Consider the following 16,261-nt stretch of genomic DNA (forward strand, 5'->3'; position numbering starts at 1 on the left):
AAATTGGTGACCGTGAGTTGCTGGCGATAATACTGGCTCTCAAAGAATGGAGGCATTTGCTTGAGGGAACTTCTGTACCAATCCTAATTCTCACAGATCATAAAAACCTCACCTACCTCTCCGAGGCTAAAAGCTTAACTCCGAGGCAGGCTCGTTGGGCATTATTTTTATCCCGTTTTAATTATGTGGTCTCGTACCTGCCGGGGACCAAAAACGACCGGGCCGATGCTCTCTCTAGACAGTTCTCGAAAGCTAAAGAAGAGTGTCCTCCTAGTCCGATTATTCCCCCGGACCGAGTACTGGCTACCATACGTACCAGCATAACATCTCCCCTCGGGGACAGAATACGGGCCGCTCAGGTAGATGCACCTGCTGAAACCCCCTCAGGGAGATGTTTCCTACCTGTCAACCTGCGTACCAAGTTACTTTCCACCTATCATAATACTAAGTCAGCAGGTCATCCCGGGAGGAACCAACTTCTCTGGTCGGTTTCCCGTCTCTTCTGGTGGCCAGGAATTAACAGAGATATTGTTGCCTTCGTACCAGCCTGTCCAGTCTGCGCGCAGACTAAATCACCCCGTCACCTTCCAGTGGGCCTTCTCCAACCCATACCTAATGGTGAGAGGCCATGGTCACACCTTGCCATGGATTTCATAGTTGACCTTCCGCTGTCTAACGGTAACACAGTTATCCTCATGGTTGTCGACCGGTTTTCTAAAATAATGCACTGCATACCATTCAAAAAGCTCCCTTCCGCTAAGGAGTTGGCTACGGTTTTTATCAAGGAGATCTATCGGCTACACGGGGTTCCCTAAGTCATACTTTCTGACCGGGGTAGCCAGTTTGTCTCGAGATTTTGGAAGGCCTTCTGTGCGCAACTGGGTATCCAACTCTCCTTCTCCTCGGCCTACCACCCACAATCGAATGGGGCTGCGGAAAGGGCCAATCAGGCCTTGGAGCAATTCCTGCGGTGCTACATCTCGGACCACAAAAGTAACTGGTCAGATCTGCTACCCTCGGCAGAATTTGCTTATAATAGTGCTGTCTCGGCCTCCACCCGATTCTCCTCTTTCATGGTGAATTATGGGTATCAGCCCTCCATGATTCCTGATAATTTAACTTCCCAGGGGATTCCGGCACTGGAGGATCATCTCCAGCAGATCCGTTCCACATGGATGCAGGTCCAGGAGGCACTTCAACGCTCACAACAGTGTCAGGCGCTCCAGGCTAATCGTAAACGCCTACCCGCGCCTTCCTATCAGGTCGGGGAGAGGGTCTGGTTATCCTCCAGAAATCTCCACCTCCGGGTGCCCTCCCAGAAACTGGCTCCCCGGTATGTGGGGCCTTTCGCATCCTCCGACGGGTAAACCCTGTGGCCTATGCCCTGGATCTTCCTTCCAACATGCACATCCATAATGTGTTCCATGTCTCACTGTTGAAACCTCTGATCTGTAATCGTTTCACTACAGTCGCTCCTCGTCCCCGTTCTGTGACTGTTGACAACCATGAGGAGTTCGAGCTCCGCTCGACTCTCGTTGGTTCCGTGGGAAGCTCCAGTATTTGGTCCATTGGAAGGGGTACGGCCCCGAGGAGAGATCTTGGGTTCCAGCCTCAGATGTCCACGCTCCCGCTCTCCTTCTTGCCTTTCACTCACGTTTTCCCCTCAAACCCGGCCCTGCCCCGCAGGGAGGGGGTCATTGAGGAGGGTGTACTGTTATGGTCTAGCTGCTTTTCTGCTGCATTGCTGGAGGCTAATACAGCCTGGCTGGGTTGCCATGACTACACTCCTGTCACTCCTGTGACTCAGCCCATTGTCCAGCCCACAGCCAGCCCCTTTTGGCTATTTAAGCAGCTAAACTTCACTTCCTCCTTGCCCTTGTGTTATTTCTGGCTGCAAGTGCTATCTCTGTGTTCCTGAATTCCTGTGTATGACCTGGCTTTCTCTGACATCCCTCCTGGCTCCTGATTCCTGGCTTGATCCTGACTTCGTATTCCTGACCCCGGCTTGTCTGATTACCCATCTTGGTTCCTGACGCCGGCTTGTCTTTTGGTATATGCTTTTGGATAACGGTTTGGCTCTGTTCACTACTGTTATTCAACAAAGTTGATTGCATTTTACGTTTTGTGTCCGTCTGGTTCCTGGTCCCTAACAATATGGCCACGTCAAGATGTGCCATGCTAATAGACTCCTACCCAAAAAGACTGATTGCTGTAATAAAATCAAAAGGTGCTTCAACAAAGTATTAGTTTAAGGGTCTGCACACTTATGCAACCAGGTTATTGTGAGTCCCCCCCCCCAAAGATTTCAGTTTGTTTTGCAATGTTATAGGTCACATTAAAGGTGGAAAAAGTTTTGACATGACTTATCTTTGTCTCATTCTTTAAAATCACAAGAACTTGGCATTTTTACAGGCGTGTGTAGACTTTTAATATCCACTGTAGATACGGTTGCTACTGTAACTGTGTGCCACCCCCACGCCGTCCACCTTAGCTGTGGCATTCCATAAAGACCCATCTCCTCCAAAAGCGTTCAGGTACAGCTGAGCACCTGTGGAGGAAGACTTGTTCATAGGAAAACTTTACTCATTACACATTATATATTGTTGTTCTTCAGGACAAGCACGGCTTTCTTGAGATACCATAATTTTTATCATATCATCTAATTTTTTTTCTCACTTTTATTTGGAAAATCTTTTACTCATCTGCCAAAACTAATGAAAAAACCTGCTAAAGAGATTCTACTTTTTGTCATGAGTTTAGAAATACCCAATGTTTTTATGTTTTTTCTGCAAGTTATACCTCATGTGGTATTTGGGAAGTGATCCGACCAAGTCATCGGGAGAATCGTGCAAGTCTGTAGAGGTCAACATGGGGCTGGGAGAGAAATATGTAGTCAAGACGTGAGTAGCAGTTATGCGGTGAGGAGTAGAACTTGAAGTCACGGCCTGTGGGGTGTAGAGAGCGCCAGCAATCAACCAAATGTAGTCCCGTTAAGGAGCCGCACATAGAGCTGACTCTCCGGGACACAGCAGGACCCGAATGAGGTGTCTGCACTAGGGCATAGTGGGGCTTTCAAATCTCCACCCAAGACCAGTAGACCCTCACGAAAATCGGAGAGGGAAGCAACAATAGAGCGCAGGGCAGCGTGTTGGCCTCCATTGGGCAGATAGAGGCTGGCGAAGGTGTACATGCAACGAGGACATCAAGGGCTGGTGTTACTACCCCGGGTCCTGGCAGGCACAGGCAAGCTAATGCCCATGCTCGACGAGCATCAGGGTCTGGGTCTCGCGCCTCCGATGTCGGCAATCGGGTTTCTCTGGGGGTCGATCTACCCCGCTGCAGCAGTCTGAGGGCGTGACGTTGCCGCGTAGCTGGAGGCGCGGTCTTGATGGCTGGCTGGAGCTGCAGCGGTGAGGTTGATCTAGGGGCGCCGGGTTTAAAAATCCAGAAATGCTCACTCCAGTTACCCTGTTGTGGTCTTTGCTGTATGTAGTGCACTGTTTAGTTAACTGGATATTTGGACCCTTTGCTTGCCTGATGTCTCTCTTGCCTGCCTATTCTGATTTTGCTACCGATTTGGCTTGTCTGACTAACGTCTCTGAATCCGGACCCCGGCTTGTATGACTACACGATTTTGTGCACCGACCCGGATATCCTGACTATTCTTATGGCATCTAACCCATACCTTGTGGAGATCCTTTACTGGATCCTTCTACGCTCATCCTGTACCTTGTTGATCCAACTCCGTTCCTTTATTATCTACCTCTACCTGGCCTCCTTGCTGTTGGGATCATCTAAATCCTGGGGCGCTGCTGCCAGGTGCTTCTCCTTCAGTAGTAGTACTTTGGGTGGAAAAACTTCCATGGTGAGTACCAGTGTGGGAGTGGTCGTGACAGGAGGAAGAAGGAGAGAGATGAGAGAGAGAGAAAGTGGGGAAGGAAAGGTACTGTCAAGAACGGGGGGGGGTAAAGGAATCGTGTGGTGAACGTGTCATTTACCGGATCAAAGCCTGCACCCCGGAAGGGGGAGACAGGATCTCCAGTAAGAGAGTGGATTGACACCTGAGCCCCGTGGGGTAGCGAGTATAGCAGCCAAAGAAGAATATGCTGCAGTGGCAACCAAGTAGCAGCCTGTGTCAAAAGTAAAGCAACATCGAAGTGTCCCACCACCCGTCCCTCCAAGCAAACATCAGAGAGAAAACACCAAGAACAGGTAGTAGAGTAATCGGGCAATATAATTTGAGCGAGAATAACCAGAGGTAGGCCAGACAGGCCGTCTCTCGCCCTGAGCACTATACTCAATGTCGGAGTAAAGAATAACAGTAAACAAACATGGCAAGTAAAGCAATTCTAACAAGTAGGACTCCAGCCCCGCAGAAGGCGCTGCATCCTACCAATCGGATACCACACAGAGAGCCCTATGAGAGGAAAGAGAAAAAAAAGTACGTGTGTGTAGAGGTGTAGGTGAGCTAACGATGCATCTCGGGCCATAGTTGTATAAGGACGATTTTTGGGCATGTTCCGGACATTGTCGGAAGAGTACAGTGGCTTAGAACATAGAGAGGTTACTATGCCAAAAACGCTTAAGCTGGGTCTCACAAAAAGGAGGCCATAATAAGGACCCCTGAAACCACCCTCGAGAGACATGCAAGGGGACATCCATGGGGCAGTGTTAGCGCATATAACACCAGTCGTGTATAGGAAGAGAAGGAGAGAGAACAGAAAAAAAGAGGAAGTGCGTGTGTCTAGAGGTGTAGGTGAGTTGGTGATGCGGACTCTGCTGCCCGGGCCATTATCGTAGAAACATGAACATATAAAAAAAATACTTCAAGATAGGTTAAGCTGCAATGGTAGGTGGTGTGGTGGCGTAGCCACCGTGGAGTAAAACCATCACCTAGTGTATGAGGTACTCCATATAAAGTAACTCCGGGCATGTAGCAGAAACTTGCTTAGGAACTACACTGCATAAAGTAGCAGGCACAATTGCGTCGGACATCATATTATATGAGTCTTGGACATCCTCCACCGCGACTCGCTGGTAGGATCTTTCACGGTGGTCCCCATGTGTTCTGGTGTGAGAACGTTGCGGTCCAGGTCCCGGGTCACTGTTGAGCCAATCCTCGGTTTCCACCGCTGGTAGCTCCAGTGCCAGCAGAAATGGTCTCACATCCGCAGGTGTTCGCACTGTAGATGTAGTGGTGCCCTTGCATGCCGTTAGAGCAAAGGGGTGACCCCATCTATAGTCGATCTTATGTTCCTGTAGAATCGCCGTCACTCGGCAAAGCGCTCGTCTGGCCTGAAGTGCGTAGCGGGAGAGATCCTGGAAGAGGGAGATCTTGTGCACCTCAAATGTCCAGAATCTTTGGGCCCTGACCTTCTGCATGATCTCTTCCTTTAGGGTGAAGCTATGCAGGCACCATACGATATCACGTGGAGGGTCACCAGGGCCACCTCCATACCTCAGGGCTCTGTGAGCCCGGTCAAATTTGATGGGTTTTCTGTTAGAGTCCTCGGGCTGGTCCAGGATCATGGACAATAGTTTGTCTAAGAGGCATTTGAGGTCCTCAGGGCGTTCACCTTCCAGCATGCACCTCACTCTAATGTTGGATCTTCAGCCTCAGTTGTCTAGATCTTTCAGGTGGTAAAACAGGTGAGTAAGTTGAGAGGAACAGGATCATTGAAAGGTCGGCACGAACCGTTTGTTTTACCTCCGATACGAGGAGACTGAAGTCATCCTTCGTAGGCAGTGCTGTTGAGACAAGGTCTCTTCCGAAGCCTGGAAGGATGCGGGGGACGGCGCCATGTCGGGGTTCTCCGGTTGTGAGTGTAGCAGGGCCAGGGTGTAGAAGTATTCCCTCAGTGATACCATGTGAGTTTTGCTGCTGGTCCCCGGGGGGGGTCAACTTTTTTGTTCCTGCCCATATCGGGTTTAGCAGGTGTATTTGTCGATTTTCAGGAGCAGCTGGCGCGGAGCTCCCAAGCTAAGTGGCCATCTTCCTTGCCAGGCTAACCACACCCCCCTTATTATATCTTTTTATGTGACAACACTGCAGAAATGACACTCTGTACAATGTAGTACAAAGTAGTGAGTGTACAGCCATTAATGTCTAACACCTTGGCAACAAAAGTGAGGACACCCCTAAGTGGAAACGTCCAAATTGGTCCCAATTAGCCATTTCCCCTCCCCGGTGTCATGTGACTCATTAGTGTTACAAGGTCTCAGGTGTGAATGGGTAGCAGGTGTGTTAAATTTGGTGTTATCGCTCTCACACTCTCTCATACTGGTCACTGGAAGTTCATCATGGTACCTCATGGCAAAGAACTCTCTGAGGATCTGAAAAAAAGAATTGTTGCTCAATATAAAGATGGCCAAGAAACTGAAACTGAGCTGCAGCACAGTGGGCAAGACCATACAGAGGTTTCACTGGACAGTTCCACTCAGAACAGGCCCCGCCATGGTCGACCAAAGAAGTTGAGTGCACGTGCTCAACGTCATATCCAGAGGTTGTCTTTGGGAAATAGATGTATGAGTGCTGCCAGTGGTTGAAGCCTATCAGTGCTCAGACCATAAGCCGCACACTGCATCCAAATGGTCTGCATGGCTGTTGTCCCAGAAGGAATCCTCTTCTAAAGATGATGCACAAGAAAGCCCACAAACAGTTTGCTGAAGACAAGCAGACTAAGGACATGGATTACTGGAACCATGTCCTGTGGTCCAATGAGACCAAGATAAACTTATTTGGTTGAGATGGTGTCAAGCGTGTGTGGCAGCAACCAGGTGAGGAGTACAAAGACAAGTGTGTCTTGCCCACAGTCAAGCATGGTGGTGGGAGTGTCATGGTCTGGGCCTGCATGAGTGCTACAGGCACTGGGGAGCTACAATTCATTGAAGGAACCATGAATGCCAACATGTACTGTTTTATTTATATTACCAATCACATTGTGATTAGAAAGCTGGGTTCCATTGAGCTGCATGGTTGAATGCAGTACCTGCAGACTCTTTCGTGAAGTGTTTAGGTCTACAGTCACCTCAGTATCTCGACCAGATTTTCGGGGGCTACCACAACGACCAAGACACAAGGTATGACAAGACCCAGGAATTCATCTCCCAGTTACTTCTTCAGTCTGGCTGGTTTATTCCTCCCTTGCACAGTTAAAAAGGAGGTGCATTGGGCATCTTGACAACCCCCTCATTTTGTTTAATAGATGCCGATCTGCAGCACTTTGTACACTACTGCCAGTTACTTTCTTGATTTCTACTTTGGTTAGACGCTAGTCTGTTGAAATTACAATATTGTCTTGCTTCTCTGGTGGTCTATCCCACTAGCAGTTTTCCTTCTCCTCTATCTACTCTCCCCTCTTTGTACTTTATTTTCTTCTCTTACCTCCAGGTTACGATCCCGCATAATGGATCAATCATCCGCCTGATGCTTCATGCTCTCGATCCACCTGGCGAGTAATCTCAAAAAATTTGAAAGGTCTCCTAACAAACGCAGAATGGCGATTAGATGTTACCTTAGATTGGGCCGGACATTGTTCTATTTCAGGAAACACACTTCCCACAAACCAACATTCCCAAGTTCTGGGACAAAAGGTACACTGCTGCCCACTTTTCCCACAGGCTCCAAATCTTTGCAAAAGATGATGTTCTTCTTTGGTACAGATGCATTCATTTTTCATGGCAATACATTATATGCAATGCTTCCAGAGCTTCCTATAAGAAAATTTGTTGAGGTGTTTTCCAGTTCTTTGAAATTATCTGTTTAGTGGTCGTGGTACAAAAGATGATCAATTTTTTCCAGGGTCGGATATTTCTTCTGAAAGGAAATTTTTTTTTAAAAAAAGCTACTTTAGGCTTAAAAGGTAGATCTACTTTTGCCATATCTTTCATAAATTGAAATACTTGTTTATGTAAACCTTGTATTGTTGGGCAATCTCATCAAACATGGTTCCTTTAACCCCTTCAATCCCCTATAGACGTACCGGGACGTCTAGCCCTTCGTGCAGCTTCAGGAACACATCCCTGCCGCTGCACAGGAGAACAGGCTGTCGTTTGAAAGCCCGGACCCCCCCCTGGCAGCAGAAGCCAGCGCCGCTGGCTTTCTGCTGCCAGATCTCCTGTAACAACTTGGTGTGTCATTAGCCTTGGGGGACTGAACCACATCCGGGTCAGTGACATTACTGCCGGATGTGCGACACTGGGGGAGAGAGAGAGAGAGAGAGAGAGAGTTTTGCAGAGCTGCAGTGCTTAGTGCAAAACCACATCATATATTGGGGATAGTGTAGTGTTTTAGAAATTGGCCAGGTAGGTACAATGGTGCAACATGTCTTCAGCGCTGAGGAGGCTCATGACTGCCTCACTCAGTCTGATGACGATGCCACTCTGACCGCGTCAGACGCCGAGGCCACTCTGACTGCATCAGATATTGATTCAATATCTGAGGAATCCTGCTGTGCGTCAGATAATGACGAGTCAGAGGAAGACGATGATGGCCAGGGTCCATCTGCTAAAGCCAGGCGTGGAGAGCCTGACTCTAAATATAATTGGGTGCCCCCAAATATGATAAACCCAGTAATCCCTGCTTTTACTGGGACTCCTGGCATCAGATGTGACATTGATGCTAGCGAGCCAAAGTAATTTTTCCATTTAATGTTTGCCCCCGAGTTTTTTGAGCTGCTAGCAGCTCAAACAAACCTCTATGCAGCCCAGTGTCAGGCAGCTGACCAAGGAGACAGAAGCCAGACCTGGTACCCCACTGACTCCCATGAAATTAGAAGATTTTGGGCCCTGACCCTTATGATGGGCATTGTGAAAAAGCCCACGATACGCTCCTATTGGAGCACAGATCCCATAATATCCACCCCTGCTTTTTCCCAAATAATGCCCCGGAACAGGTACTTTGGGCTCCTAAGATTTTTACATTTTACTGACAATTCCCAATGCCCCCCTAGAGAGCACCCCCAATTCGACCGTTTATATAAATTGAGGCCCATTATTAATTATTTTTCACGTAAATTCCCTGAAATTTATACCCCCGATAAAAATGTGGCTGTAGACGAGTCCCTGGTCCTATTCAAGGGTAGACTGAACTTCAAACAGTATATCCCGTCCAAGCGAGCGAGGTACGGTGTAAAGTTATATAAACTTTGCGAGAGTGGGACGGGATATACTGTTTCCTTCAGAATCTACGAATGGAAGGACAGTCACCTTGATCCCCCTGGCTGCCCACAATCTGTGGGTACTAGTGGGAAGATAGTGTGGGACCTGCTGTCCCCCTATTTGAATAAGGGCTACCACCTCTGGGTGGATAACTTTTACACCAGCCCAGACTTGTTTCATTTTTTATTTTTACAGCAGACCCCGGCATGTGGCACTGTTAGGCCAACCCGCAAAGGTTATCCTAAAAAACTCACCTACCCAAGGCAGAGGCGCGGCACTACCAGTGCTCTGCGCAGTCAGGAGCTGTTGGCCCTCAGGTACACTTACAGGAAGGATGTGTATATCCTCTCCACTATACACAACGAGAAGGTGGTGCCTGTCAGTGTACGTGGGGAAGGTGATGCTCAGAGGCTCAAGCCTCAGTGCATCACCGATTACAACAAGAACATGGGGGGTGTAGATCTTTCTGACCAGTGTCTGCAGCCGTACCTGGTGCTGCGTAAGACCAAGACCTGGTACAAAAAGGTGGCCATTTACCTCACCCAGGTTGCCATGTACAACACATATGTGTTGTACAAGAAATGTGCCACTGAGAAGATCTAAACCTTCCTAGAGTTCGAGCTCAAAATCCTGAGGGATATCCTCTTTGAGCAGCCAATCCCTCATGTGCAGGATGAGAATGTCCTGCGTCTTACCGGCAGGCATTTTCCTTCTGCAATCCCTACCACTGGTGCCAAACAGAAGTCTCAGAAAAGATGCAGAGTCTGTTACAAAAAGGGTTTTAGGAAGGACTCCAGGTACCACTGCCCTTCCTGTCCCTCTTTGCCAGGACTCTGCATCGATGAGTGCTTCATGATCTACCACACCAAGGTAGATTATTAAATTTCCATTGACTGCCGCTGGACATAAGCACCCTGACTGCCGTCGGACTTAAGCACCCTGACGCCGGCCAGCCTTAAGCCGCCTGCCTGCCTGCCAGCCTGCCAGCCTTAAGCCCTCCACCGGCCTTAAGCCGCACCCGACCAGCCTTAAGCCCCCCCGACCAGCCTTAAGCCCCCCCGACAAGCCTTAAGCCCCCCCCGACCAGCCTTAAGCCCCCCCCGACCAGCCTTAAGCCCCCCCGACCAGCCTTAAGCCCCCTCGACTGACCGCCACCTGACTTGTGTTTTCTGCCTCCGGCCGGCCACAGGCCAGCCACAAGCCCGCGGCAGGCCAAGTTGCTTGAGCCGCGGCAGGCCAAGTTGCTTGAGCCGCGGCAGGCCAAGTTGCTTGAGCCGCGGCAGGCCAAGTTGCTTGAGCCGCAGCCGCGGCAGGCCAAGTTGCTTGAGCCGCAGCCGCGGCAGGCCAAGTTGCTTGAGCCGCGGCCGCGGCAGGCCAAGTTGCTTGAGCCGCGGCCGCGGCAGGCCAAGTTGCTTGAGCCGCGGCCGCGGCAGGCCAAGTTGCTTGAGCCGCGGCCGCGGCAGGCCAAGTTGCTTGAGCCGCCGGACACGTTTCTAAGCGGCTGGCCAAGTTGCTGGTGCACCGGCGAGCCAGCAAGGCCCCCCCGCTACCACCGCTACCACCGCGCGGTGGCAGCAGCATCGCTGGCCGTTGCCCGGCCAAAAGCTTGGCTCAAAGGATGACTTTCAATAGATCGCAGCGAGGTAGCTGCTCTGCTACGCACGAAACCCTGACCCAGAATCAGGTCGTCTACGAATGATTTAGCACCGGGTTCCCCACGAACGTGCGGTGCGCTATGGGAGAGAGGCGGCCCCCTTCTGTCCGCGCTCCGGTCCCGAGGCGAGCGGCTCTGCCCACCGGCCTTGCGGCCAGCTATCCGGGGCCAACCGAGGCTCCGCGGCGCTGCGGTATCGTCACGTTTAGGGGGGATTCTGACTTAGAGGCGTTCAGTCATAATCCCACAGATGGTAGCTTCTAGACTTGGGCACCAGGGGGCTCTTCGTGTTCGTCTTCGGGGGGAAAAAAACCTTCGTATTCCGCGAATATTCGCCCATTCCTGTCTTCTCTTCGGGCGAATATTCGCGGACATTCTTCGTGCTCGTTTAATCTTCGTTTCCTTCCCGGTTGCCTAGCAGGGGTTAATACGGGGTTAACAACACATCGGAGCAGCAGCAGCTGCCGTGAAGGAACGTGTGTGCAACTCTATTGGTCGTTTCGGCAGGGGGCTGGTCCGGCATCAACAAGTGAATTGCAGAACGCACTTCATTCGTTGATGGCAGGCCAGCCCCCTGCCGAAACGACCAATAGAGTTGCACACACGTACTGAGGTGTACTGTACACAAAATGACCTAGAGACAAATGCTCCAAGGAACTTGGCCTCCGTTTATCATACACAGTCACACATCCATAGATGTTTAATAAAAGAATAGGGATTATTTTACATTTTTAAATTGATTTTGGACCACTTGTAATACATGCCTAACATTTGCTACCTATTCACAATGGCATACTTTGCAACAACCCAACTTTTACTGGACAGGACTGGAAAAAAGCAGGACTGTCCACCAAAATCTTAGGTGTGTTGGCAGGTATGCGGATGGAAAAATGTTGGACAAGAACTAAAAAATAGCTTAGGGTTAATGTACGGTTATGTTTAAGATTAGTAGCAGTGCACTGGTTTGGTTAAAGATGTATTATGTCTAAATAATAATTTAATTTTAATTTTAATGGGTTTTAAAAAATTAAGGGGTTTATTTAAATGTATTTTAAAGTTAGATTTATTATTTAGTACTTTATTATATTTATTTAATGTTTATACTAGTGCTACCTACCGAGCTATAACTACCAACGTGTATTTGCATACCTAGATAGCTAAATTAGATGGGACAGGACTGGAAAAAAGCAGGACTGTCCCTGAAAAAGTTGGGTCTGTTGGCAGGTATGTGGATGGAAAAATGTTATAGTATGAAGTGTGAGTTATAGCGTTAATTCTAGTGAGTGTAGAAGTGAAGGCCAGGACAAATAACAAGAGGAAAAGTCCTTGTGATTTGTGCATTGTACGTGTATGTGTTATGTGTGTTATGTGTGTTGTCACTGTGTGTTATATGTGTTATGTATTATGTCACTGTGTTATTTGTGTTATTGTGTGTGTTATGTTTGGTTGGTTGGTTGTGTATCAGAAGGAAAATAATGAAATGGAAATGGAAAAGGAAATGGAAAAGGCGAATGAGTGGGCAATTGGCGACCCACTCACCTGTTTCACCCCAGAGCAAAGCATCCAAACACTGTCAGTCCTAGACGTTTGGCAGCGGACTTCCAGAGCTCAGACACAAGGCCCTAGCATAAGCTGGCCACTCCGGCGGAGGTAGCAGGCGTTGCCACACCGCAAACAGACGCAGCCAGGGGGGAGAAACTGCCCTTACCATTAGGGACATTTTGGGCATGACTCTAGCCAGGAAGCGAACTGGCACAGAAGAGATGCTGGTACCACCACAACCACCACCACCACCACCAGCAGCAGCATTGAAAAATGGGAAAGGCGAATGAGTGGGCAATTGGCGACCCACTCACCTGTTTCACCCCAGGGCAAAGCACCCAAACACTGTCAGTCTTAGATGTTTGGCAGCAGACTTCCAGAGCTCAGACACTAGGCCCTAGCGTAAGCTGGCTACACTGGCGGAGGTAGCAGGCGTTGCCACACCGCAGCAAGTGCAACCAGGGGGCAGAAACTGCCCTTACCATTAGGGACATTTGAGGCATGACACCAGCCAGGAAGCGAACTGGCATTGAAGAGACGCTGGCACCACCAGCAGCAGCAGCAGAATTGGGAAAGGCGAATGAGTGGGCAATTGGCGACCCACTCACCTGTTTCACCCCAGGGCAAAGCATCCAAACACTGTCAGTCCTTGGCGTTTGGGAGCGGACTTCCAGAACTCAGACACAAGGCCCTAGCGTAAGCTGGCTACACCGGCGGAGGTAGCAGGCGTTGCTACACCGCAAACAGACGCAGCCAGGGGGGAGAAACTACCCTCTCCATTAGGGACATTTAAGGCATGACACTAGCCAGGAAGCGAACTGGCAGAGAAGAGACGCTGGCACCACCACCACCAGCAGCAGCAGCATTGGGAAAGGCGAATGAGTGGGCAATTGGCGACCCGCTCACCTGTTTCACCCCAGGGCAAAGCATCCAAAGACTGTCAGTCCTTGGCGTTTGGGAGCGGACTTCCAGAACTCAGACACAAGGCCCTAGCGTAAGCTGGCTACACCGGCGGAGGTAGCAGGCGTTGCCACACCGCAAACAGACGCAGCCAGGGGGGAGAAACTACTCTCTCCATTAGGGACATTTAAGGCATGACACTAGCCAGGAAGCGAACTGGCAGAGAAGAGACGCTGGCACCACCACCACCAGCAGCATCAGCAGCATTGGAAAAGGCGAATGAGTGGGCAATTGGCGACCCGCTCACCTGTTTCACCCCAGGGCAAAGCATCCAAAGACTGTCAGTCCTTGGCGTTTGGGAGCGGACTTCCAGAACTCAGACACAAGGCCCTAGCGTAAGCTGGCTACACCGGCGGAGGTAGCAGGCGTTGCCACACCGCAGCAAGTGCAACCAGGGGGGAGAAACTGCCCTTACCATTAGGGACATTTGAGGCATGACACTAGCCAGGAAGCGAACTGGCAGAGAAGAGACGCTGGCACCACAAGCACCAGCAGCAGTAGCAGCATTGGGAAAGGCGAATGAGTGGGCAATTGGCGACCCGCTCACCTGTTTCACCCCAGGGCAAAGCATCCAAAGACTGTCAGTCCTTGGCGTTTGGGAGTGGACTTCCAGAACTCAGACACTTGGCCCTAGCGTAAATTGGCTATACCGGCGGAGGTAGCAGGCATTGCCACACCGCAGCAAGTGCAACCAGGGGGAGAAACTACCCTCTCCATTAGGGACATTTGAGGCATGATTTCAGCCAGGAAGCGAACTGGCAAAAGATACTGGCACCACCACCAGCAGCAGCGTTGGAAACGGAAAAAGGTGAATGAGTGGGCAATTGACGACCCGCTCACCTGTTTCACCCCAGGGCAAAGCATGAAAGTCTGTCAGTCCATGGCGTTTGGGAGCGGACTTCCAGAACTCAGACACTAGGCCCTAGCGTAAATTGGCTACACCGGCGGAGGTAGCAGACGTTGCCACACCACAAACACGTGCAACCAGGGGGAGAAACTACCTTAAACATTACAGAGAAAAAAAATTAACTTTCCAAGCTAGGAGCTGGGTAACCCAACTTGGGCAGATTGAATTTAAGAAAGGCAATCTGCTCCATCAGATGAGGTGCCATGCGTGAGCGCTGTGGACTCAGTATGTTTCCAGTCATAGAAAACACGCGCTCACTTTGAACAGTGGTTGGCGGACATGATAGTAGCTGCTGCGCAACCCATGAGAGTGCAGGCCACACACTCTTCTTTTCATCCCAGTAGCTAAGAGGATCAACATTAGGCGCAGAAGGAACTTCACAGAGGTAAAGTTTGACCATTTCAGCAGCACTACTCTCCTTTCTGCTGCTAGCTCTGTCAGATGGTCCAACTATACTCCCAAGTGCCTCTTCCCAAAACGCAGCTGCTCCACTCAGCTGTGTTGTGCTGCTTGTGGCACTGCTGCTGATGCTGCTGCTAGGAGTAGCAGACCACATCATCTCTTCCTCCTCCTGCACCTCTCCCTCCTCGGACAGCATTCCCATTTTACGCTGCCAGTCACGCACCTTGTTGACCAATTGCTCCCGGTAGCTACTGAGAACATTAAATTTCAAAGCTAGCTTTCCCTTAATTCTTGGATCGCAAAGGCACGCTAGCATCATTTCGTTACTCTCTTCCATTCGTTTGCGAAGGTGTACTTTTAGCAGATCCTTCAGCTTCCTGGCTATGGCTGCTACGCCAGGATGTAGAGTGCCACCTTGAACAGCCTCACGGTTTCCAAGGAACACATCCATCTTGCTGCCTAGATGGGAGAACACTGGGATTACCTGGGCCAGACTGGCAGTGTTTGAGCTTAAATTTTCTGTGGCATCCCTGAATGGTTTAGGGACTGCCACTAGCTGGGCGATCACTGTCCAATCCTCCCTATTCAATGGAGAGGTAATCCCAATATTGTGCTCTGAGGCAAGATTATGGATTGCCCTCTGCTGCTCCAAAATCCTCTCCAGCATGTCTAACGTGGAGTTCCACCGTGTACTGACATCCTGGCGTAGGCAGTGTACGGGAAGACCTGACCTCTCTTGCTCTTCCCTCAAAAGTTGGCTAGCCTTAACACTATGGTGAAAGTGCCCAGCGATCTTTCTGCAGCTGGACAGAACTACTGCTGCCACATTAGTTCCTTCTGGCATTGCTGCCTTCACTACAAGATGGATGATGTGGGCTGCACAGCGCACACCAACAATATGACCATCTCGCAGCGCTTTCACCATATTGGCACCTCCGTCAGTTACCACAAAAACCAACTTCAACATTGGTGCCCGCCTATGCTCCCACCCAAAGGCTAAACATTTTCCTCATTGCATGCAGAATATTTTGGGAAGTGTGCTTTTCATCCATCACTTCTGCATGGAGAAGGAAAGATCGGTAGCCTGCTGCAGCAGCTTCCTTAGACACACCGGGCTGCCACCAGTGTGCTGTCAAAGAAAGAAAGGCATGCTGGCCGCTAGGTGCACTCCACAAATCTGTAGTGAAATGAACACACTGACCAGCAGCCTTGGAAAGCTCCTCTTTCACTGCTGCAACACAGGACCGATACAATGAGGGGACAATGTTCCTGCTGAAAGTGGAACGTGACGGAACTGTATATTGTGGAGCCACAGCCGCCATCAATTGTTTGAAAGGCTCCCCTTCGATCATAGAGAAGGATGCCCCTCCAACAGCAATGAACTGACCAATCAGTCGCGTTACTTTATTGGCCTGCTGTTTGGGCATTGACCTTTTGGATTGGAATGCCACAAATTGTTCCAGGGTGGGCTGGACATGCAGTGCTCCAACCTGCCTTGGTCTCTGGCTGCCAGCACTAGCTGCTGCTGCTGCTGCTGCTGCTATTGGCTCAGAAGAAGAAGCTGTTGGGGTTTTTCCACGGCCACCAGCTATGCTGCCTGCACTAAGTTTTACTTCTGCATCTTTCCCCAATAGCAC

This window comes from Sceloporus occidentalis, unplaced genomic scaffold (assembly GCF_023333645.1).
Source record: "Sceloporus occidentalis isolate IW3139 unplaced genomic scaffold, rSceOcc1.0.p SCAF_33, whole genome shotgun sequence".
In the NCBI taxonomy this organism is placed as follows: Eukaryota; Metazoa; Chordata; class Lepidosauria; order Squamata; family Phrynosomatidae; genus Sceloporus; species Sceloporus occidentalis.